Raw genomic sequence first — 25,031 nt, forward strand, 5'->3', positions numbered from 1 at the left:
CCAACACCTTCATCTAAGTCATTTATGTATTTTACAAATACAGAGATTTTAGCACTGTTCCTTCCAATAGTCACAGAATTTCTGTCAGAAAAAGACCCCTCCACAACTACCCTTCTGTCTCCTATGATTAAGACAAGTTTGTATCAAATTTGCCAACTTACCATGGGTCCCATGTGACAATTTTCTGGACCAGCCGACCATGAGGGACCTCATCAAATGCTTTAGTAAAGTCCATGTAGCCAACATCTGCTGACCTTTAACTGTTCTCCACCATTCACAACTGGATATAGTAGGACTGCAGAGCTTAGGTCTAATCGACTGGCTGTCCAATCTCTGAGCTCTTTCTACAAGATGCTACATCTGCTGTTTGGCAGGTTAGTAGGCTCTGTGGTAGCTTCACCATTTGACATATTGTTTCCAGGTCTAATGCTGCTCCTGGTATGCCCTTGAACTCTCTATGTGGTACCAAGGTTAAATTCCTTGCTTGGTGGGAGGTGTAGAACATAGAACGGTAGGCCCATGAGATTACACAAAAAATAGGTGGCAAAGTAGGCCATTTGGCCCATTGGGCCTGCTCCACCAGTCAGAATTATCATGGCTGATCATCCAGCTCAGTCTCCTGTTCCTATTTTCTCCCCATACCCTGTTTAGGTCCAAGAACTACATCTAACTCCTTCTTGAAAACATTCAATGTTTTGGCCTCAACCACTTTCTATTGTAGAGACAGGCTTACCACTCTCTGGGCAAAGACATTTATCCTTATCTCAGACCCCATATTCTTAAACTGTGACACTTGGTTCTGGACTCAATGATCACTGGGCACATCCTTCCTACATTTGTACTGTCTCATCCTGAGTTTTGTGAGATCATCACAGGTCACCATGCCTCAGGTGAGAGGAGAGGTTGAAAAGACAGAACCTTCATGGTGACCTCAGCCAGTGAAGGAATTGAACCCTCTCTGTTGGTATTACTCTGCACTGCAAACAGGCCATCTAGCCTGATGAGCTACCCTACTCCATTGTGCCCTTAAAGGACAAGGTATGTCAACAGCAGGTAATTCTCAAGATATTGAGTTTCACCTTGTGCCTTTCCACCCATCATCAACCCGTAGGCTTTGCACTTACCCCAAGTCCCCACCTAACCCATCTATCTGATTCTGCATCTGCTTACTTTAACACCAGCTCCAGTCATATCATGCAGATGTGCCACATTCATTAATGCGTTTTCCCCAGTGGTAGCCAGGCTGTTTCTTCAACAAGTCTTCAACATTCCCCCAAACAACCTCTCTTTCCTTTGCCATATTCTGTCATCTCCTTCCCCATTGTGGAACTACCTCCCCTCTGTAATCAGCCCGTCGGCCTCCATTCTCTGTGATTAAAATTCCCCAACATTGGCTTCCTGATAACATCCTCTTGGGCTTTCAGTGGACATAGGCTGCTATGGGCTACTGCCCTTGGAACGTGATCTGAAATGTTGGTGCCAGGTGGAGATCCAGCTGAGGGGGCAGTGAGCTGGAGTCACTAAGTACCCACTCCAACTTGTACGTCAGGAATTACCAGCGTCTAGTTTCTACCCAGCAGCTATTAAATAGGAACCTGCAAGTTAATGAGCTGAGATTGGGTATTAATGAGAGTGAGAATAGACCTCTAACCACTCACTGGTGAGAATCTCATCTCGGCACCTGGAACTCAGTTGGAAAATGTGACCTTTTGTTCCCAATATCAATAAAGGCTGTGCTGAGTTCTTCCAAAGTTCTCACCATAGGCCAGTGCTGAGGAAGATTCTGCCCTGTATTCTCAATTTACAGCGAGAAAGGAAGTCTACTCGTAAATTTTAATGATGAGTATGTTATGCAATGTAATTTCCAAATTATTAAAAGAGGTTCAAAGTCATCACCATATGAAATAGTGTGATGTAAAGAGTCTGAAATAACCTCTTGATGGTTTGACACACTCTCTAAAAAGAAAACAATACACAGATGGACAGTTTTGAGTTGTTACGGAAAGGTAAGCAACGTTACCTATTTGTGAAATGGTATATATCTGCAGTTAGTGTAGGTCTGAGGATGTTGTAGTCTTTAGTTCACGATACAACTGAAAAAGATTTGTTTCTTAGCAAAGATCTCAGTTTGATTCATATAACAACGAACCATTCTCTGCAAAGATAACAAGTTGTTAAGTACGTGGGTGGCACGGTGGCACAGTGGTTAGCACTGCTGCCTCACAGCGCCAGAGACCCGGGTTCAATTCCCGCCTCAGGTGACTCTCTGTGTGGAGTTTGCACATTCTCCCCGTGTCTGCATGGGTTTCCTCCGGGTGCTCCGGTTTCCTCCCACAGTCCAAAAATGTGCAGGTCAGGTGAATTGGCCATGCTAAATTGCCTGTAGTGTTAGGTAAGGGGTAAATGTAGGGGTATGGGTGGGTTGTGCTTCGGCGGGTCGGAGTGGACTTGTTGGGCCGAAGGGCCTGTTTCCACACTGTAAGTAATCTAATCTACTGATGAGGAAGAATATCATTTCTACAGAAGGTAATATTTTTCTCCTTCAGCTGATGCCACTTATCCTTCAGGTGTGGTCTGGATAATCATGAGGGTAAATACTGGAATTCCTGCTATGCAGCAAGTATAAAATACTCCCTTCAGGTATACGCTGTAGATATAGGATGGTTGCAAAACGCATTCTCCATTTGTAGTCTAACATTCTTCATACTTTTTTTCTTCAAAGTAAATAGCCCATACTTTATCTTCTGTGCATACTCTGGCCTCAGTTCAAAGTTTGTGCGAAGATTCACGAGAGAAGAAGAAAAGGATAGCCAACTCCCATTCCTAGACGTGATGGTACAGAGAACACCAGACGGAGAATTCACTACAAGAGTATACAGGAAAGCCACACACACAGACCAAGTCCTAAACTATGAAAGTAACCACCCCAACACACACAAACGAAGGTGCATCAGGACACTATTCAAAAGGGCCACAACACACTGCAGTACACCAGAACTGCAAAAAGAAGAAGAGGAACACCTAGACAAGGTATTCGCCAAAAACGGATACCCGCGCAACTTCATCAACAGATGCCTAAGAGAAAGACCACAGAACGAGGACATACCACAACCCAAAGGACTAGCCACACTACGATACATCAGGAGCATCTCGGAACTGAAAGCCAGACTACTGCGACCCCTAGGACTCATAACGGCACACAAACCAACAGCCACGCTCAGACAACAACTCACCAGAACGAAGGACCCGATACCCAACATGAGCAAAACTAATGTAGTGTACAAAATACCATGCAAGGACTGCACAAAACACTATATAGGACAAACAGGAAGACAGCTAACAATCCGCATACACGAAACGACACGACCAGCTATCCTTAGTAGCCACACACGCAGACAACAAGCAACATGAATTCGACTGGGACAACACTACTATCATAGGGCAAGCCAGACAGAGAACAGCCAGGGAATTCCTAGAGGCATGGCATTCATCCACAAACTCCATCAACAAACACATTGACCTGGACCCAATATACCAACCACTACAGCGGACAGCTGAAACTGACAACCGGAAGCGGCAGGGACAGACCACTATAAACACCGGAGGAAACATCAAAGAAGCGCTTCGCAGGAGGCTCCCAAGCACTGATGATGTCACCTAGCCAGGGGACGAAACGTTTGCAACAAAAACTTCCAGCTCGGCGAACAGAACCACAACATCTGGCCTCAGTGTTCTGCTCCCCATTATCTGGCCAAGGGCGGAGTTCGCTAACTTTATCCCTGGAAAGAATTGTAACTTGTGAGCTATATCATTAATGAAGTGGAGGTGTCGGTGTTGGACTGAGGTGGACAAAGCTGCCTGACCTGCTGTGCTTTTCCAGCACCACATTCTCGACTCTGAACTCCAGCAATTGTAGTCCTCACTTTCTCCAAATTAAAAATGACACAACAGTGCTTCCAAATAAACCTGTTGGACTATATCCTGGTGTTGTGTGATTTTTAACTATATTGTTAATGTTTACTGTACAGAAGACTAGCTAAAATATTATTGAAATTCCATGTCTTTCTACAGCGATATAAAGTAATTGATTAAATGTTAAATTTACTGCTTTATCTGCAAAAAAGTATGCAGTTATCAGCTTATTCAGCTTTGCAAAGTAAACAAATTTCGTATGTATGAATTATAGGAAGTAACCCACTCAAATTTTCAAATACACACTTGCTGAGCTGAAATTGGATTCAGGAACTGTGTACTTTTTTGAAGGAACAATACATTTTTGCTAATGCATGAACATCAAAAAGTGTGAACCGCATATGTTAAATTAGTTTGATCGCAGACCTTTCCTCAATACCCATTAACGATTCATGAATTAAAAGGAAACCAAGAACTTTAACAACATCAAGCACAGTATCATAGGAGTCTATTGTGTGTGTTTTTATTTGCAGCAGTCAGGTTAATGAGACCACCAGCCCACTTGATGTTGAGGGCCTGGGAACAAAGAGTTCTCTCATTAAACACTCCCTGGCATTGCGCTCAGAAACAAAGTGACATTCAAAGTGTTGAATGCCTTTGCGCTAGTTATTCCTGCCAGGCTGCAGAGCCAGTTATGGCATCAATCCTACAATGTCCTGGCAGGCATCCAGTGACATGCCAACATCTCCAATGTGCAGCAGCATTTGCCAATCTAAGCAACATCGGTATAAAAACAAGCATGGCACACGACAAAACTGGCAAGCTGCCAATGTGGGAGCAGCTGAGTGGGTTAACTTTCCTACTAATGTGTCTGAAATCAAATCCCCATTCATTGAATTCTCTTCTCGCCATTTGTTTTCACTTCCACGACGCAAACATACATTGCATTTTAGAGCATCTACCTTCCTAGTTATATGAAAGAAGTGAATCAACTGTTTGAAGCTAAGCCAGTGACAGTGCTGCTAGAAAAGCTCTATTAGTGTGACCTAGCAGTATATATCAGTCAGATAGCAAGTGTTACCGTATATTCACAGTCTTACACACATACACACCAAAGTACGCCGGGTAAAACTCTTGACTTGTGATTCAGATCATGTTTGCATTATTCATGAGATTCCATGTTTGCAGTTCAGCACCAATTCACTTGAGAAAATAAATCATTTTGCCTAGTGTTACAAAACCTACCTTCCCAATAGGATGTAATTCAGAATCTGAAACATTTGTTTCCAAAATCAAAGATTTTGCCCAAGATACATCATAATTATTCCTCTTAAAAAGTGGCTTACCAGTAGCAAACTCATCCATTACAAATTTTGTAATTAAAATTGTTATAGCAACCCATGTAGGGGGTAAAAAATTGGTTCCACAGCAGCTACATATGTCTGGTAACCTTTGTGCTAACATTGGTAGTATCATTTGGATTAATTAAACTGCACTGCGTTTTCAAAATCGTAATCAGTGTAATTTTTCTGCATCAACTTTTACTTTTTTATTCTGACAAACATTTGATAGATGTTTCTCAAACACCCCTCCTGCACTATTCTACCTCAATATTCAACCAACACTTCATTTAACAAGACAGTTCCCAGCATTTACTTATCCAGACATGATATTTAGAGCTCATTTGCAAATAGTACTGCATTAAATCACAATTGTGGCAAACTTCGATTTGATCAGGATGAAGATTGGCAACTGCGCTTAATTCTGACCAATTCAATGAATCACTCATTAAGAAAAGATATTCAACCATCACTTTAAGATGCTCAAATGATGAAGTGAATCATTCTGAATGCTAAAATCCAAAGCTCATACCAGCATTGACCCAATTGGTAATTAGGTTTGCCACATTCTTAATACCAGGGTTACAAGGGTTAATGGTTTTTCATTGCAGGGAGTCTGATTTTTCCATCAGCTATTTATGGTATCTGCAGAAACAGCTGAGCTGCCTGCAATGATGTCACATACACACACTGATGGAATGCAGCAAATTCACAAATCTCTGCTTCCCCCACTGTACATTACACCCCTGAGCAGCAACACTTCAGACAACCGAGGCACTAATTCACCAGCACCAATCAATATCACACTCTTTTCCCAACATCAAATTGCCAGGAAAGCTCTGTGCTTTCATGACACTTAGAGAAAGCTGCTTCAATGCAGCAGCTAGTCCCACAATCTCTAAGCAAACCAATAAAGAATTGTGAATAAAGCCTGACCCACTGCGCAATGAAGAAAATCATAATTTTGAATGGTCAGCTCTCAACTTCACTGGCTGCGTACTTGCTTAGCTCCAGCTGACCATTTGCAGGCCGTTACATACAGTTCATTGATTACATACCCTATTAAGTCTGTCCCTGGTGCTGATTCCTTTAAATTATCTGTACAAAAAGTAGGAACTTCCTCTCTCCTCACATATATTTAGTGAGCCTTTGGGCATTTTCACTGTCCCTAAAAGAACATAGTTGCCTAGCAACTATCACGGTTGCCATGGTGAATCCATGTGTAAGCAGCTGCTGCAATCAGTATTAACACCAGCCTTGCAGGCAAATCATACCGATACATAGGGGAATGTGCAGGAGCTGATTGCACAAAAAGGGATGTGCCTATGTAATGTTACTCATTAAACAGTCTTTCCAGTTTCTTCCTTCAATACAATTATACCATTATCATTCCACACAAAAGAAACAGGACTACCTAGATTGCCAATTTAGTCTACATTTCAAAACCATGCATATTCAAATAACAATAACATTTTTCATTGTCTGTTTTCTTTTCCATAGATAAATTTGAAACAAATCAATTTAATCTCACCAACTACTACATGTATCTAAAGGAAAATGTCGAAAGTCACATAATCAAACAGCAAGGAAACAGACCCTTCGGTCCACCCAGTCCATGCCGAACATAATCCCAAACTAAAGTAGTCCCACCTGCCTGCTCCTGGCCCATATCCCTCCAAACCTTTCCTATTCATGTACTTATCTACATGTCTTTTAAACCTTGTAATTGTACCACTTCCTCAGCAAGTTCATTCCACATGCGAGCCAACCTCTGCGTAAAATATTTGCCCCGTGTCTTTTTTGAATCTTTCTCGTTTGTCCTCTTATGCTTCTGGTTTTAATTATCTTTAATGCTAGTATGGAAAAATGGTGATAAAATAAAGCAACATACTGGGTTGTCATCCATATGTTACAATTGCAGGGTGAGTGGGAGCATGTTGACATTCTGTTGTATCTAATTTTATTGCAATGTTTTTCTGTGTTCCATGAAAAAGAAAATTATTAGGGAATTAAATCACCAATCTAAGGGTGGATCAAATTTTGGCACGTGATTTCAGAGTACTTCAGGGAATTTGTCTTAGCCCGAACTTTAGCTCTTCAAATGGAGCCTCCATAGTAGAATAATAAGGCAGTCAGTTCATGTGACATTTTATAAATTCCTACTTTGGAAATAGAATCAGTCTGACTCAAAGTTGGAATACAGACAGACTCTAACCTCACATCTTTAATGCATTGTCTGAGCTGAGATGTCACTTTTTAAAAATAAAACCTTATGTTATCTCGGGAATGTGTACAAGAGTTGGGAGGTCATGTTGCGGCTGTACAGGACATTGGTTAGCCACTGTTGGAATATTGCATGCAATTCTGGTCTCCTTCCTATAGGAAAGATGTTGTGAAACTTGAAAGGGTTCAGAAAAGATTTACAAGGATGTTGCCAGGATTGAGCTATAGGGAGAGACTGAACAGGCTGGGGCTATTTTCCCTGGACTGTCGGAGGTTGAGGGGTGACCTTATAGAAGTTTACAAAATTATGAGGGGCATGGATAGAGTAAACAGACAAAGTCTTTTCCCTGGGGTCAGGGAGTCCAGAACTGGAGGGCATACGTTTAGGGTGAGAGGCGAAAGATAGAAAAGAAACCTAAAGGCAACTTTTTCACACAGAGCATGGTACGTATTTGGAATGAGCTGCCAGAGGATGTGGTGGAGGCTGGTACAATTGCAACATTTAAGATGCATTTGGATGGGTATATGAATAGGAAGGGTTTGGAGGGATATGGGCCAGGTACTGGCAGGTGGGACTAGATTGGATTGGGTTAGCTGGTCAGCATGGACAGGTTGGACTGAAGGGTCTGTTTCCATGCTGTACATCTCTATGGCTCTATGTAACCTGAAAGAAGTTCTGGGATTTACAGATCAATGAATCAAAACCTGTAACCCCATTCTAAGACATTAAAGACTCAACAGCAATCTAGGTTTATTCAGTACATTACATTAGTTTTATGACTCAATGATCTTTTGCTGTAAATTCTGTGTCCTCTGATCCTGCCCCACTAGCTACCTGATGAAGGAGCAGCACTCTGAAAGCTAGTGCTTCCAAATAAAACCTGCTGGACATAACCTGTTGTTGTGAGATTTTTAATTTTGTCCACCCCAGTCCCACTCCACATCATGACGATACAAGTTTGGAAAAGGCAGCAGAGGATTGGAGAGTGGCAAATATGACACACTTGATTAAAAAAGACTGCAAGGTTAGTTCAATATCAGTGGTGGGTAAGGTTTTGGAATTGATAAATGAAACAAAACAAATTGATACTTGAAGAAGCTTGTATTAGGAGGATAGTAAATACAAATTTACAAAAGACAGCTCATTAGTAACTAATTTAATGGATTTTTTTGTGAAATAATAGATAAGATAAGCACTTTAGGGTTTCAAGAAAGCTTTTGATAAAATATCACTTTGAAACCCGAATAACAAAATTCAGGTTCATGGAATAGGAAGGTTAGATTTAAAAAGGCATAAGGACAGAGAACAGCGAATCTTGGTAAAGGGTTGTTTTTCAGGATGTAAAATGATAGAGAGTGTTGCTCTCCAAGGTCACTGTTGGGAACACTATCTTTCTGATATGTAAGCAATCTGTATATTGGAATACAGAAAAGCATTTCAAACAGTTGTCTTACAGTGAAAAAAGATACCAATTGACTGCAACAGGACATCGGTGAGAAGACCAAGCAGATAAGTGGCAAAAGGAATTTAATATAGAGAACATAAGATATTGCATTTTCACAGAAGGGATAATGTGAGGCAATGTAGACTTAATGGCACATTTCTAAAGAGATTGAGGGAACTAGGGTTTATTCTCTATTTAACCAAACCCCTACAAAATATATCAAGGAGATAGCCTAGAACCTAACTTTTATCTTATAAATGCAAGGTGTTGTGTTCCTGTTATGATTCAATTGGACAAACTACTAAGTTTTAAACAAAGCACACTTCATTTTTACACAATTATTAAAATGCAAACAAAAACCAAATTGGCATATCTTTAACTCTCTTGAAATACTTAGCAAAAAGATATATTATTTAATTACTGCTCATGAACTGTTCCAGCACAGCAGCATCCCATAAACACACCCTTGGCAAAGGTAAATGCAGCAAAATAGATTTCCTCCTGGACTATCTCCAGTCCAGGAGAAGGGAACACCAAAAGAGTCAGTCTAGCAGCAGAGAGGGGACTCAGGTTTTTAACTGCAGCAGACAGAAATGTATCCCGCAGCTTCAGACCCCAGGTTCGGCTTCAACTGAAAACAAAACTAAAACCCTGGGTCTGTCTGAGCCTGACTTCACCCACTCATGAGTCTTTTGTCTAATTAAAAACAAACACTCAGGGAGTTTAAAGCTGTTTACCTTCTGAAGCAGACATTCGGGTACCATGCTGGTTTAAGATGATGGTGGAGTAGGGCTGCTGTGCTGGAGCTCATCCCTTCTGAGCTCTTTCTTTTTCCTTTTTCTTTCTTTTTTCTTTCTCTAACTTACTGACCTTGTCCTGAACTTGGGACGGCATCTGCAATGGGGAGAGGCAAGGGCACCGACCTCAAGTGGTATTGAGATGGGTCCAGGGCACAGTCCTCAGGCAGGCTCAGCACGGAGGACAGTGAGCAACTACTTACTTTTATGGAGCTGACACAGGAAAATAGGATTCGGCGGCTGCTATATTGGCAGAGGCGACCTCGGTGAGACAGGCCCAGTGGCAAAACATAGTGCCTGAGGATCGGGGACTTCAATTTTGGTTGGGTCCAGTGCAGTGCAGGGCGTCATTGACAGTGATGATCAGGCTCAGACTTCATCTTTTCTTTTTCCTTATTTTTAAATGATTCAAAATAGCAGTGTTTTGTGGTAATAAATGAAAGCTCTTCACTGTATTTTACTGCATTTTTTCTATAAAATGTATGTAACAGTCAAATCAAATCACTGGCAAGACCTCACTGCAGGAGCACGAGCACGCAACAAATCCCTCTGAAAGGCACACATAGCCACAGGGTTCATGTGCAAAGCTTTGTGTAAGAATGGGATTTTGGGCTTCATAAATGAAAATATTGAAGACAAAAGCAGGCTGTGTATCTGGACATGTATAGCATATATAAGAAAAGTAAACACATTTATACTGCACATTGCAGCAAATAAGTACAATCTGATAGCAATCACAGAGACATGGATTCACAATGGTGAGATTTCGATTCTGAATATTGAAGTTTTATGACATTCAAGAAAAATAGGAAACTAGGCTGACATGCAGGGTAATATCATTTCCCTTTCTTGGTTGTTACCTACGAATCCTAGATTTGAACATTTGCACGTGCGCACATTAGGTGAGATCAAGTTATGGTTACACTGTGGTGTTATCCATAGTTTCGTTTAACTAACATGTAGTTTCTGAATTTTGACATGAAAATTGGTGTCTTGGCTGAGGCACTACAGTGCTGAATTGGTGCCTTTAGGAGAGGAGTTCAGAAACGAAGAGAGATCTTAAAGGTCATTTCCTTAATAGCGACTTGTAGCTTATGCTGACAATATTGATGTTCTCTTTTGATCTTACTTGAGGTCAATTAAAGTTATCAGGAACAACAATAAAGAGTACAAGAATAAAATTAAACTGGAACACTATATTCTGCTCATGCTTGCTACTATTTCAGCAAAATTATGGATTCAATCCACTTATTGTGGATTGAATATTTATGAATATTCCCTCTTATCTTTACATTGCTATATACTTCAAAACCTTTCTGTTTACTCCTTTTATGTCTCCTTATTACCAGACAAATGAAGGTAAGGAATTTGTTCACAAGGTTTGTGAAGGTTTGTAGCTCAGGTTGAGGTTTAGGGTGTAGGTTTGCTCGCTGAGCTGTAGGTTTGATATCCAGACGTTTCATTACCTGGCTAGGTAACATCATCAAACAAAAACTAACAAACTTAAAAGACCCAGTACAACCCATGGACAAAACCAACGTCGTCTACAAAATTCTATGCAAGGACTGTCACAAACACTACGTAGGACAAACAGGAAGAAAGTTAGCCACCAGGATACACAAACACCAGCGAGACACAAAAAGACACGACCCTCTCCCTCGTAGCCCTACACACGGATGAAAAAAGCCACCATTTCGACTGGGACAACACATCTATCCTGGGACAGGCTAAGTAAAGACATGCCAGAGAACTCCTAGAGGTCTGGCACTCCAACCACAACGCCATAAACAGACACATAGATCTAGATGCCATCTATCAACTCCTCAGAAAATGAACAAGAAATGACATCACCACAAACCCCAGGAACCCCATCCAGGACAAACATACAAATAGAAAGCAGGAGACAACAGCTTTACTTCACTTGGAGGTCGCCACTGATGATGTTACCTCGCCAGGTAATGAAATGTCTGGATATCAAACCTACAGCTCAGCGAGCAAACCTACACCCAAAATTTGTTCACAGTCATTTCTGGAGCTATGCAGAAGGGAATCAAGGAAAGATTCACGTGACAGAAAGTCCCAATGCATTGTTTATTGCATTTTATTTAGTAAATATGAATTCCTGAGCAAAATGATAGCCTCCTCACCTATTTGTTTTAATCTGTACAGGTGCAGTGCTCAGTAACGTTCAATGCTGTTTGTGTCTCGTTGTAAATGCAAGGGTTTGTACTAAGACTCAGCAGTATAGAGCTTATGCTGAACATATTCAGTGAGGACCACATTCACTCACTGTTTGACAGATGATGTTAGTCACAAGGAAACACACATTGAGTGGTAGACCTTTCCGTTAACATTTTTAAAATTCAGACTAAGTTTTCAACCTTTACTCGTGCTGCTTTTTGAGGTCAAAAATAAGACAAAGAATTATGGATCCTGAAGATCAGAAGTAGAAGCAGAAGTTGCTGGAGAAATTCAACAGGTCTGGCAGCATCTGTGGAGAGAAATTAGAATTAACATTTCACGTCCAGTGACACTTCATGGTCGACACATTAACTCTGTTTCTCTCTCCATGGATGCTGCCAGACCTGCTGAGTTTCTCCAGGAGTTTCTCTTTACCTTTAAGACAAGGCTTGTTCTGTTTTCTTGTGCAGTATGACAACCTGAATGTTGGACAGACTATGCCCTGGGCTATGGTGACTCCTGACAGAAGCTGGTTGAGCTCCTTGTATTGCAGATAACAAGCTGAAGATAGTGGGGTTGATGTGGATCTTTTTGTAGTCTTCGAGTGTATTATCTCAAGCTCCAGGACCTAAGTGGGATTCAGGAACAGCAGCTGTGTAGATTAGAGCTATTGGAAGTGTGTTCTAGATTTCTCACCCAGCAAAATTGAATGAATGCTAACATGGCTCCAAATCAAGATGATGTGTGACAGGGAGGGGGACCTGCAAGTGGTGGTGTTCCCATGCATTTGCTGCCCTATGGTCTTCAAGGTAATACAAGTTTGCTAGGTGCTATGAAAGGAGCCTGGTGAATTGGTGAGTTATCAGCTTTCACATTTCATTACATACTTAGAGTCAGAATGGAAACAGCATGGAAACAGACCCTTCGGTCCAACACATCTATGCTGACCAGATATCCCAACCCAATCTAGTCCCATTTGCCAGCACTTGGCCCATATCCCTCTAAACCCTTCCTATTTATATACCCAGCCAGATGCCTTTTAAATGTTATAATTGTACCAGCCTCCATCACTTCCTCTGGCAGCTTAATCCGTACACACACCACCCTCCGCGTGAAAAAGTTGCCCCTTAGATCCCTTTTATATCTTTCCCATCTCACCTAACCCTATGCCCTTGAGTTCTGGACTCACTCACCGCAGGGAAAAGACCTTGTCTATTTATTCGATCCATGCCCCTCATGACTTTATAAACCTCTATAAGGTCACCCCTCAGCCTCCGACGCTCCAGGGAAAACAGCCCCAGCCTGTTCAGCCTCTTCCTATAGCTCAAATCCTCCAACCCTGGCAACATCCTTGTAAATCTTTTCTGAACCCTTTCAAGTTTCACAAGCATCCTTCCGATAGGACGGAGACCAGAATTGCACGTAATATTCCAAAATGGCCTAACCAATGTCCTGTACAGCCGCAACATGACCTCCCAATTCCTATATTCAATGCTCTGTCCAATAAAGGAAAGCATACCAAACATTTTCTTCACTATCCTATCTATCTGCGACTCCACTTTCAAGGAGCTATGAATATGCAATTTTGGTGCCATTTACAAACTTACTAACTGTACCTCCTATGTTCATATCCAAATCATTCATATACATGATGAAAATTAGTGGACCCAGCACCGATCCTTGTGGTCTATGCTTCCACAAAGGCTGCCTTGCTGATCTTTGAGGGGCCCTATTCACTCCCTAGTTAGCCTTTTGTCCTCACCTATGTCAGGTATAGACAGGATAGATTGAGTGAATCCTGATAAGATTATAAAGGAAGTCGGAGTATACTTAAGAGGGAAATCAGGAGGGCAAAAAGGGGACATGAGATAGCTTTGGCAAATAGAGTTGAGGAGAATCAAAGGGATTTTACAAATACATTATGGGCAAAAGGGAAAGAATAGGCCCCCTCAAAGATCAGCAAGGCAGCCTTTGCATGGAGCCACAGGAGATGGGGGAGATACTTAACAAGTATTTTGCATCAGTATTTACTGTGGAAAAGGACATGGAAGATATGGAAAGTGAGGAAATAAATGGTGACATCTTGCAAAATGTCCATATTACAGAGGAGGAAGTGCTGGATGTCTTGAAATACATAAAAGTGGATAAATCCCCAGGACCTGATCAGGTTAACCCTAATACTCTGTGGGAAGCTAGAGAAGTGATTGCTGGGCCTCTTGCTGTGATATTTGTATCATCGATAGTCACAGGTGAGGTGTCGGAAGACTGGAGGTTGGCTAATATGGTGCTACTATTATGAAATGTGGTAAGGACAAGCCAGGGAACTATAGACCAGTGAGCCTGATGTCAGCGGTGGCAAGTTGTTGGAGGGATTCCTGAGGGACAGGATGTACATGTATTTGGAAAGGCAAGGACTGATGAGGGATAGTCAACATGGCTTTGTGCGTGGGAAATCATGTCTCACAAACTTAATTGAGTTTTTTGAAGAAGTTGCAAAGAGGATTGATGAGGGCAGAGCGGTAGATGTGATCTATGTGGACTTAAGCAAGGCGTTCGACAAGGTTCCCCATGGGAGACTGCTTGACAAGGTTAGATCTCACGGAATACAGGGTTATTTGGATACAGAACTGGCTCAAAGGTAGAAGACAGAGAGTGGTGGTGGAGGGTTATTTTTCAGACTGGAGGCCTGTGACCAGTGGAGTGTCACAAGAATCAATGCTGGGCCCACTGCTTTTTGTTATTGTATAAATGATTTGGATATTAACATAGGAGGTATAATTAGTAAGTTTGCTGATGACACCAAAATTGGAGGTGTAGTGGACAGCGAAGAGGGTTACCTCAGATTACCACGGAATCTTGATTAGATGGGCCAATGGGCTGAGGAGTGGCAGATGGAGTTTAATTTAGGTAAATGCGAGGCGATGCATTTTGGGAAAGCAAATCATAGCAGGACTTTTCCACTTAATTAGATTAGATTAGATTAGATTACTTACAGTGTGGAAACAGGCCCTTCGGCCCAACAAGTCCACACCGACCCGCCGAAGCGTAACCCACCCAGACCCATTCTCCTACATTTACCCCTTCACCTAACACTACGGGTAATTTAGCATGGCCAATTCACCTAACCCCTGCACATTTTTTTGGATTGTGGGAGGAAACCGGAGCACCCGGAGGAAACCCACGCAGACACGGGGAGAATGTGCAAACTCCACACAGAGAGTCGCCTGAGGCGGGAATTGAACCCGGGTCTCTGGCGCTGTGAAGCAGCAGTGCTAACCACTGTGCTACCGTGCATACCTTAATGATAAGGTCCGAGGGAGTATTGCTGAACAAAGAGACCTTGGAGTGCAGGTTCATAGCTCCTTGAAAGTGGAGTCGCAGGTAGATAGGATAGTGAAGAAAGCGTTTGTTCTGCTTTCTTTTATTGGTCAGAGTATTGAGTACAGCAGTTGGGAGGTCATGTTGCGGCTGTACAGGACATTGGTTAGGCCACTTTTGGAATATTGCGTGCAATTCTGGTCTCCTTCCTATCGGAAGGGTGTTGTGAAACTTGAAAGGGTTCAGAAAAGATTTACAAGGATATTGTCAGGATTGGGGGATTTGAGCTATTGGGTATAGGTTGAATAGGCTGTGGCTGTTTTCCCTGGAGCGTTGGAGGCTGAGGGGCGACCTTATAGAGGTTTAGAAAATCATGAATGGCATGCATAGGGTAAATCAACAAGGTCTTTTCTCTGGAGTGGGGGAGTCCAGAACTAGAGGGCATAGTTTTAGGGTGAGAGGGAAAAGATATAAAAGAGACCTAAAGGGCAATTTTTTAATGCAGAGGGTGGTGCATGTATGGAATGAGCTGCCAGAGGAAGTGGTGGAGGTTGGTACAATTGCAACATTTAAAAGGCATCTGGATGGGTATATGAATAGAAAGGGTTTGGAGGGATATGGGTCTGATGCTGGCAGGTGGGACTAGATTGTGTTGGGATATCTGGTCAGCATGGACAGGTTGGACCGAAGGGTCTGATTCTGTGCTGTACATCTCTATGACTCAATGAATCCATAAATGGGTCATTCCACACTAGAAATTCCAAGAAATGTGCTAGTACAGGAGGAGGATATAATATTTGGTGGCATGGGCACAGCAGCCATGCCCATCAACTGCTCATCTCCACTGGAGTTTTTTGAGTAATGGGGAGGGATTTGTACAGTCTACTTGACCCTAAGAAATTTCTGATGAAGAGCTTACGCTCAATACATCGACTCTCCTGCTCCTCAGATGCTGCCTGACCAGCTGTGCTTTTCCAGCACCACACTTTTTGACCCTAAGAAATTGCTGCTCTTTACTAGTCAAACAATGAAGGACTCTCCAGTGGAAATGGCTGACTATGCTTGTTCAAACCCCTCGTTATTAGGATCTGCCTAACAGGAGCCACCCACCTTACCCTGTTCTCCAGCTTCTATCACTGTTCATTCAGATTTGATGGCACTTCCTGCTGAGGCCAACCTCTGGTCATGCTGTTGCTCCTGGAGAGCTCTTAGCCATCCAATTGATGGCTAACTCTTAGAGGTGGGACATAACGTCTCATAGCATGGAAGCCACGACCTCAGGATCTGGTTGCTGTTTCCTGAGTCGGAAGAGATAGCCCACCCTGACATTTCAGCTGGTGCACTGGGCCACCATTTCTGCTAAACATTCCAGCTTTTCATGCAGTACTCAGTGATGATTGCACTTGCTTTTCGGTGAAATGATAATTGAGGGCACGCCACCTGGCTGAATCCCATCAGACTAGTCAAAGGGAAGCAGGAGAGTCTTTTTTTTTCATTATTTTCATTTACAGTCACTTGTAGTTTCTCTAGGGAGGCTGACCAGATGATTTTGAAGGAGAAAATGATGACAATGGAGAGACATGAGAACAAAAGAACCTAAGTATTTGAAGCAAGATAAGGCCATTCAGTTCCTTCAGCCTGCCTCAACTTTTTATAGGTCATGGCTGATTTGTCACAGGCCTAACTCCTCTTTCCTGTCAGCTCCTCACAGCCCTCAATTCCTATCTCATCCTACCTCCTTTTTAAATACTGTCAGTGATCCAGCCTCCATAATTCTCTGGGGTAGATTTTCCAGATAATTACTACTCTCCAAGAGAAGAAGTTCCTTTGCATCTCAGTTTTGAATGCATGTTCCCTTATTCTGTAAATATGATGTCTACTTCAACATTCCAGTTTCCTCACTTCCCCTCCCCCACCTTGTCTCAGTCCCAACCCTCAAACTCAGCACCACCTTCCTAACCTGCAATCTTCTTCCTGACCTCTCCGCCCCCACCCCCACTCCGGCCTATCAACCTCACCTTATCACCCTCACCTTAACCTCCTTCCACCTATCGCATTTCCAACGCCCCTCCCCCAAGTCCCTCCTCCCTACCTTTTATCTTAGCCTGCTTTGCACACTTTCCTCATTCCTGAAGAAGGGCTCATGCCCGAAACTTCGATTCTCCTGCTCCTTGGATGCTGCCTGACCTGCTGCGCTTTTCCAGCAACACATTTTCAGCTCTGATCTCCAGCATCTGCAGTCCTCACTTTCTCCTACTTCAACATTCCTCCATTAATGGAGAGATTTTCTCAACAGCTACATTGTCAAGCCCCCTCAAAATTTTGTATATTTCAATAAGAGCACCCTACATTCGCATAAACTAAAATGAGTAAAATCCAGCCCCTCACCCATTTCCAGTGCCAAACCCTTCATCCCAGCAATCAGCTCAATGAATCTCATATGAACTGCCAATATAACCTTTATTAGAGATTGGGACCAAAACTGTACACAGGGGTTCTGCGTACAGCCTCACCAACACCCTGTCTGATAGAAAAGGTTAGTGCATAGAAATAAATGAGGAATATGTAGTAATGAGAGGAGAAAATGGTCAACAATAGATAATAACCGCTGGCAAAGTGGAGCATTGCAGGAGGTGCTGGATAGCAATGAAGAGGAGACAAAAAAAGAGAGACAATTTCAATGAATAGAAACAAAGACAGACAATAAATGGCAAGAAGGGCTCATGCCCGAAACGCGATTCTCCTGCTCCTTGGATGCTGCCTGACCTGCTGTGCTTTTCCAGCAACACATTTTCAGCTCCGATCTCCAGCATATGCAGTCCTCACTTTCTCCTAATAAATGGCAATGAATTGGTTCAGTGGTCAAAGGGGAAAAATGACAGCACTAAATGGTAGAGAGAATATGTGGAATTTGGTTCGGAAGTGGACGAGAATTTTAAACATTAACTAATTCAGAGTGAGGAAAGAATACCCAACTTTCACAGTGAACTGTGCCACTGACCCGCAGCAACAACCACCTCACTTATACCTGTTGCCAGAGCAACTCAAAGTAGAAGATCATGTCCAATTGAAAACAAAACAAAAAGAGCCGCCAAGATGAACTGTCAAGGCAAAAATGCACTTACCACATCTACTCATCACTTCATGGAAGTAAATTCTGTCTCAATTTCTTTCAACTCTGCCAGAGAGTTTCCATCTGATTGTCAAGAATAAAGTAAAAGCAGATTAAAGTGTTAATATCCTTATTAGTCAATTCAGTTCAGAAAGAATTTTCAGATGGATGTACTCTGCTACAGGTGGATAGAACAATGAGTGTCCTGACCTGATGTTTCATTTGTCTAAGCTCTTGTCTATGGAGTGTTGGTACATAACTGCAGGAAATGCCAACTGACTCAATGTAAGGCTCTTGCTCTTTTTCTGCTGCAGTTAGGCTGTATTTTCATCCTCACACACTTGATGTATTGTTCGACTTATAAATTGGCAGCATGCAGCATTTTAAGATAAAGCACTCATGGTTTGATACCACTTAATCTATATAGACACCAGAAGTACCACTTTGAGCTCTCACTAATGTGTTTGATGCTAATCCTCATGACTGTGTGAAATTTATCATATTCATCAACCTGCTGTCTGTCTTATAAACCATAAGTGAAGAGAGTCACCTTGGCCTATTAAGAATCAATCTAATGGGCTGCAATACCTTTAAATAGCTCCACCACACAGGTTGATATGAAAGCAGAAGGGTCAGGACTGCTGCATGGAAAGGAACCTGTGCTGTGGACTCTTAAGCGTCCAGACATTGATGGAGTAGAATTTCTTGCAGTTCGTGAAGGTCATAGGATCGTCCAATGCTGCCAAAGTAAACAAATGGTCACTGTTGTCAGTGGCATGGATTATACTGAACGTATTTTGAGGTCTGTTTTTGGATGAAAATGATGATGAAATTAGGTTCTCCATCAATTCATCAACAACCTGTTTTGTTCATCTATGTACAACAAATTCATAACAAAAACAAAAATTGCTGGAAAGGCTCAATAGGCAGGAGGCTGGGAGAACACAGCAAGGCAGGCAGCATCAGGAGGGAGAGGGACACAGCAAGGCAGGCAGCATCAGGAGGGAGAGGGACACAGCAAGGCAGGCAGCATCAGGAGGGAGAGGGACACAGCAAGGCAGGCAGCATCAGGAGGGAGAGGGACACAGCAAGGCAGGCAGCATCAGGAGGGAGAGGGACACAGCAAGGCAGGCAGCATCAGGAGGGAGAGGAACACAGCAAGGCAGGCAGCATCAGGAGGGAGAGGAACACAGCAAGGCAGGCAGCATCAGGAGGGAGAGGGACACAGCAAGGCAGGCAGCATCAGGAGGGAGAGGGACACAGCAAGGCAGGCAGCATCAGGAGGGAGAGGGACACAGCAAAGTTGAAACTTTATTGCTGGAACAGCACAGCAGGTCAGGCAGCATCCAGGGAACAGGAGATTCGACGTTTCGGGCACAGGCCCTTCTTCAGGAATGTTCTAAATAAGTTGTTCAGGGTGAGGACCAGTTCGGTCAGTCGAAGGAGGGTGTCGGTGGAAGGGTACTGGGTGGTACGGCGGGAAAGGAAGAAGCGGAGTGCTTTGAGTCCTTCGTGATGGGGGATGGAGGTGTACAGGGACTGGATGTCCATGGTGAAGATGAGGCGTTGGGGACCGGGGAAGCGGAAATCCTGGAGGAGGTGGAGGGCGTGGGTGGTGTCACGAACGTAGGTGGGGAGTTCTTGGACTAATGGGGACAGGACCGTGTCGAGGTATGCCGAGATGAGTTCGGTTGGGCAGGAGCAGGCTGAGACGATGGGTCGTCCGGGGCAGCAAGGCAGGTAGTATACGGAGGCTGGGAGAACACAGTAAGGCAGGCAGCACCAGGTGGGAGAGGGACACAGCAAGGCAGGCAGTATCAGGAGGCTGGGGGAACACAGCAAGGCAGGCAGTATCAGGACGTTGGGGGAACACAGCAAGGCAGGCAGTATCAGGACGTTGGGGGAACACAGCAAGGCAGGCAGTATCCAGAGGCTGGAAGAACACAGCAAGGCAGGCAGCACCAGGAGGCTGGGGGAAGACAGCAAGGCAGGCAGCATCAAAAGGGAGAGGGACACAGCAAGGCAGGCAGCATCAGGAGGGAGAGGGACACAGCAAGGCAGGCAGCACCAGGAGGCTGGGGGAACACAGCAAGGCAGGCAGCATCAGGAGGGAGAGGGACACAGCAAGGCAGGCAGCACCAGGAGGCTGGGGGAACACAGCAAGGCAGGCAGCATCAGGAGGGAGAGGGACACAGCAAGGCAGGCAGCATCAGGAGGCTTGGGGAACACAGCAAGGCAGGCAGCATCAGGAGGGAGAGGGACACAGCAAGGCAGGCAGCATCAGGAGGCTGGGGGAACACAGCAAGGCAGGCAGCATCAGGAGGGAGAGTGACACAGCAAGGCAGGCAGCATCAGGAGGGAGGGGGACACAGCAAGGCAGGCAGCATCAAGAGGCTGGGGGAACACAGCAAGGCAGGCAGCATCAGGAGGGAGAGGGACACAGCAAGGCTGGCAGTATCAGGAGGGAGAGGAACACAGCAAGGCAGGCAGCATAAGGAGGGAGAAGAACACAGCAAGGCAGGCAGCACCAGGAAGGAGGGGGACACAGCAAGACAGGCAGCATCAGGAGGGAGAGGGACGCAGCAAGGCAGGCAGCAAAAGGAGGGAGAAGAACACAGCAAGGCAGGCAGCATCAGGAGGGAGAGGAGCACAGCAAGGCAGGCAGTATCACGAGGGAGAGGGACACAGCAAGACAGGCAGCATCAGGAGGGAGAGGGACGCAGCAAGGCAGGCAGCAAAAGGAGGGAGAAGAACACAGCAAGGCAGGCAGCATCAGGAGGGAGAGGAGCACAGCAAGGCAGGCAGTATCACGAGGGAGAGGGACACAGCAAGGCAGGAAGCATCAGGAGGGAGAGGAACACAGCAAGGCAGGCAGCATCAGGAGGGAGAGGGACACAGCAAGGCAGGCAGTATCACGAGGGAGAGGGACACAGCAAGACAGGAAGCATCAGGAGGGAGAGGAACACAGCAAGGCAGGCAGTATCAGGAGAGAGAGGAACACAGCAAGACAGGCAGTATCAGGAGGGAGAGGGACACAGCAAAGCAGGCAGCATCAGGAGGGAGAGGAACACAGCAAGGCAGGCAGTATCAGAACAGAGAGGAACACAGCAAGACAGACATCTTCAGGAGGGTGAGGGACACAGCAAGGCAGGCAGCATCAGGAGGGAGAGGAACACAGCAAGGCAGGCAGCATCAGGAGGGAGAGGAACACAGCAAGGCAGGCAGCATCAGGAGGGAGAGGGACACAGCAAGACAGGAAGCATCAGGAGGGAGAGGGACACAGCAAGGCAGGCAGCATCAAGAGGGAGAGGAACACAGCAAGGCAGGCAGCATCAGGAGGGAGAGGGACACAGCAAGACAGGAAGCATCAGGAGGGAGAGGAACACAGCAAGGCAGGCAGCATCAGGAGGGAGAGGGACACAGCAAGGCAGGCAGCATCAGTAGGGAGAGGAACACAGCAAGGCAGGCAGAATCACGAGGGAGAGGGATACAGCAAGGCAGGCAGCATCAGGAGGGAGAGGGACACAGCAAGGCAGGCAGTATCAGGAGAGAGAGGAACACAGCAAGACAGGCAGTATCAGGAGGGAGAGGGACACAGCAAAGCAGGCAGCATCAGGAGGGAGAGGAACACAGCAAGGCAGGCAGCATCAGGAGGGAGAGGGACACAGCAAGGCAGGCAGCATCAGTAGGGAGAGGAACACAGCAAGGCAGGCAGAATCACGAGGGAGAGGGATACAGCAAGGCAGGCAGCATCAGGAGGGAGAGGGACACAGCAAGGCAGACAGTATCAGGTTGGGAGAGAGAACACAGCAAGTCAGGCAGTATCAGGAGGGAGATGAATACAGCAAGGCAGGCAGTATTAGGAGGGAGAGGAACACAGCAGGTCAGGCAGTAAGAGGAGGGAGAGGGGCACAGCAAGGCAGGCAGTATCAGGAGCGAGAGGAACACAGCAAGGTAGGCAGTATCAGGAGGGAGAGGAACACAGCAAGGCAGGCAGCATCAGGAGGGAGGGGGACACAGCAAGGCAGGTAGTATCAGGAGGCTGGGGGAACACAGCAATGCAGGCAGCATCAGGAGGCTGGAAGAACACAGCAAGGCAGGCAGCACCAGGAGGCTGGGGAAACACAGCAAGGCAGGCAGCATCAGGAGGAGAGGGATACAGCAAGGCAGGCAGCATCAGGAGGGAGAGGGACACAGCAAGGCAGGCAGCACCAGGAGGCTGGGGGAACACAGCAAGGCAGGCAGTATCAGGACGTTGGGGGAACACAGCAAGGCAGGCAGTATCCAGAGGCTGGAAGAACACAGCAAGGCAGGCAGCACCAGGAGGCTGGGGGAACACAGCAAGGCAGGCAGCATCAAAAGGGAGAGGGACACAGCAAGGCAGGCAGCACCAGGAGGCTGGGGGAACACAGCAAGGCAGGCAGCATCAGGAGGGAGAGGGACACAGCAAGGCAGGCAGCACCAGGAGGCTGGGGGAACACAGCAAGGCAGGCAGCATCAGGAGGGAGAGTGACACAGCAAGGCAGGCAGCATCAGGAGGGAGGGGGACACAGCAAGGCAGGCAGCATCAAGAGGCTGGGGGAACACAGCAAGGCAGGCAGCATCAGGAGGGAGAGGGACACAGCAAGGCTGGCAGTATCAGGAGGGAGAGGAACACAGCAAGGCAGGCAGCATCAGGAGGGAGAAGAACACAGCAAGGCAGGCAGCACCAGGAAGGAGGGGGACACAGCAAGACAGGCAGCATCAGGAGGGAGAGGGACGCAGCAAGGCAGGCAGCAAAAGGAGGGAGAAGAACACAGCAAGGCAGGCAGCATCAGGAGGGAGAGGAGCACAGCAAGGCAGGAAGCATCAGGAGGGAGAGGAACACAGCAAGGCAGGCAGCATCAGGAGGGAGAGGGACACAGCAAGGCAGGCAGTATCACGAGGGAGAGGGACACAGCAAGACAGGAAGCATCAGGAGGGAGAGGAACACACCAAGGCAGGCAGTATCAGGAGAGAGAGGAACACAGCAAGACAGGCAGTATCAGGAGGGAGAGGGACACAGCAAAGCAGGCAGCATCAGGAGGGAGAGGAACACAGCAAGGCAGGCAGTATCAGAACAGAGAGGAACACAGCAAGGCAGGCAGCATCAGGAGGGAGAGGGACACAGCAAGGCAGGCAGCATCAGGAGGGAGAGGGACACAGCAAGGCAGGCAGCATCAGGAGGGAGAGGGACACAGCAAGGCAGGCAGCATCAAGAGGGAGAGGAACACAGCAAGGCAGGCAGCATCAGGAGGGAGAGGGACACAGCAAGACAGGAAGCATCAGGAGGGAGAGGGACACAGCAAGGCAGGCAGCATCAGGAGGGAGAGGAACACAGCAAGGCAGGCAGCATCAGGAGGGAGAGGGACACAGCAAGACAGGAAGCATCAGGAGGGAGAGGGACACAGCAAGGCAGGCAGCATCAAGAGGGAGAGGAACACAGCAAGGCAGGCAGCATCAGGAGGGAGAGGGACACAGCAAGACAGGAAGCATCAGGAGGGAGAGGAACACAGCAAGGCAGGCAGCATCAGGAGGGAGAGGGACACAGCAAGGCAGGCAGCATCAGTAGGGAGAGGAACACAGCAAGGCAGGCAGAATCACGAGGGAGAGGGATACAGCAAGGCAGGCAGCATCAGGAGGGAGAGGGACACAGCAAGGCAGGCAGCATCAGGAGAGAGAGGAACACAGCAAGACAGGCAGTATCAGGAGGGAGAGGGACACAGCAAAGCAGGCAGCATCAGGAGGGAGAGGAACACAGCAAGGCAGGCAGCATCAGGAGGGAGAGGGACACAGCAAGGCAGGCAGCATCAGTAGGGAGAGGAACACAGCAAGGCAGGCAGAATCACGAGGGAGAGGGATACAGCAAGGCAGGCAGCATCAGGAGGGAGAGGGACACAGCAAGGCAGACAGGATCAGGTTGGGAGAGAGAACACAGCAAGTCAGGCAGTATCAGGAGGGAGATGAATACAGCAAGGCAGGCAGTATTAGGAGGGAGAGGAACACAGCAGGTCAGGCAGTAAGAGGAGGGAGAGGGGCACAGCAAGGCAGGCAGTATCAGGAGCGAGAGGAACACAGCAAGGTAGGCAGTATCAGGAGGGAGAGGAACACAGCAAGGCAGGCAGCATCAGGAGGGAGGGGGACACAGCAAGGCAGGTAGTATCACGAGGCTGGGGGAACACAGCAATGCAGGCAGCATCAGGAGGCTGGAAGAACACAGCAAGGCAGGCAGCACCAGGAGGCTAGGGAAACACAGCAAGGCAGGCAGCATCAGGAGGAGAGGGATACAGCAAGGCAGGCAGCATCAGGAGGGAGAGGGACACAGCAAGGCAGGCAGCATCAGGAGGCTGGGGGAACACAGCAAGGCAGGCAGTATCAGGACGTTGGGGGAACACAGCAAGGCAGGCAGTATCCAGAGGGTGGAAGAACACAGCAAGGCAGGCAGCACCAGGAGGCTGGGGGAACACAGCAAGGCAGGCAGCATCGAAAGGGAGAGGGACACAGCAAGGCAGGCAGCACCAGGAGGCTGGGGGAACACAGCAAGGCAGGCAGCATCAGGAGGGAGAGGGACACAGCAAGGCAGGCAGCACCAGGAGGCTGGGGGAACAGAGCAAGGCAGGCAGCATCAGGAGGGAGAGGGACACAGCAAGGCAGGCAGCATCAGGAGGCTTGGGGAACACAGCAA

The 25,031-nt window shown here is 46.2% G+C and overlaps 1 protein-coding gene across 3 annotated transcripts in view; it reads right to left on the reverse strand.

Moving 5' to 3' along the window:
* Nucleotides 1–18,340: 18,340 nt before the first annotated feature.
* The window catches only part of LOC148150072 (uncharacterized), a 171,485-nt gene continuing 164,794 nt past the window's right edge, over nucleotides 18,341–25,031 (reverse strand). For all 3 annotated transcript variants that reach the window (XM_087985808.1, XM_087985807.1, XM_087985805.1), the window contains 2 exons: nucleotides 18,917–19,067; nucleotides 18,341–18,412 (listed from right to left, as the gene is read on the reverse strand). The gene's annotated coding sequence lies outside the window, so the exon portion shown is untranslated. The remainder of the gene's footprint in view (nucleotides 18,413–18,916; nucleotides 19,068–25,031) is intronic.

Source organism: Chiloscyllium plagiosum, unplaced genomic scaffold (assembly GCF_037043375.1).
Source record: "Chiloscyllium plagiosum isolate Xiang-an unplaced genomic scaffold, Cpla_swu_hap1 HiC_scaffold_4, whole genome shotgun sequence".
Classification (NCBI taxonomy): Eukaryota; Metazoa; Chordata; class Chondrichthyes; order Orectolobiformes; family Hemiscylliidae; genus Chiloscyllium; species Chiloscyllium plagiosum.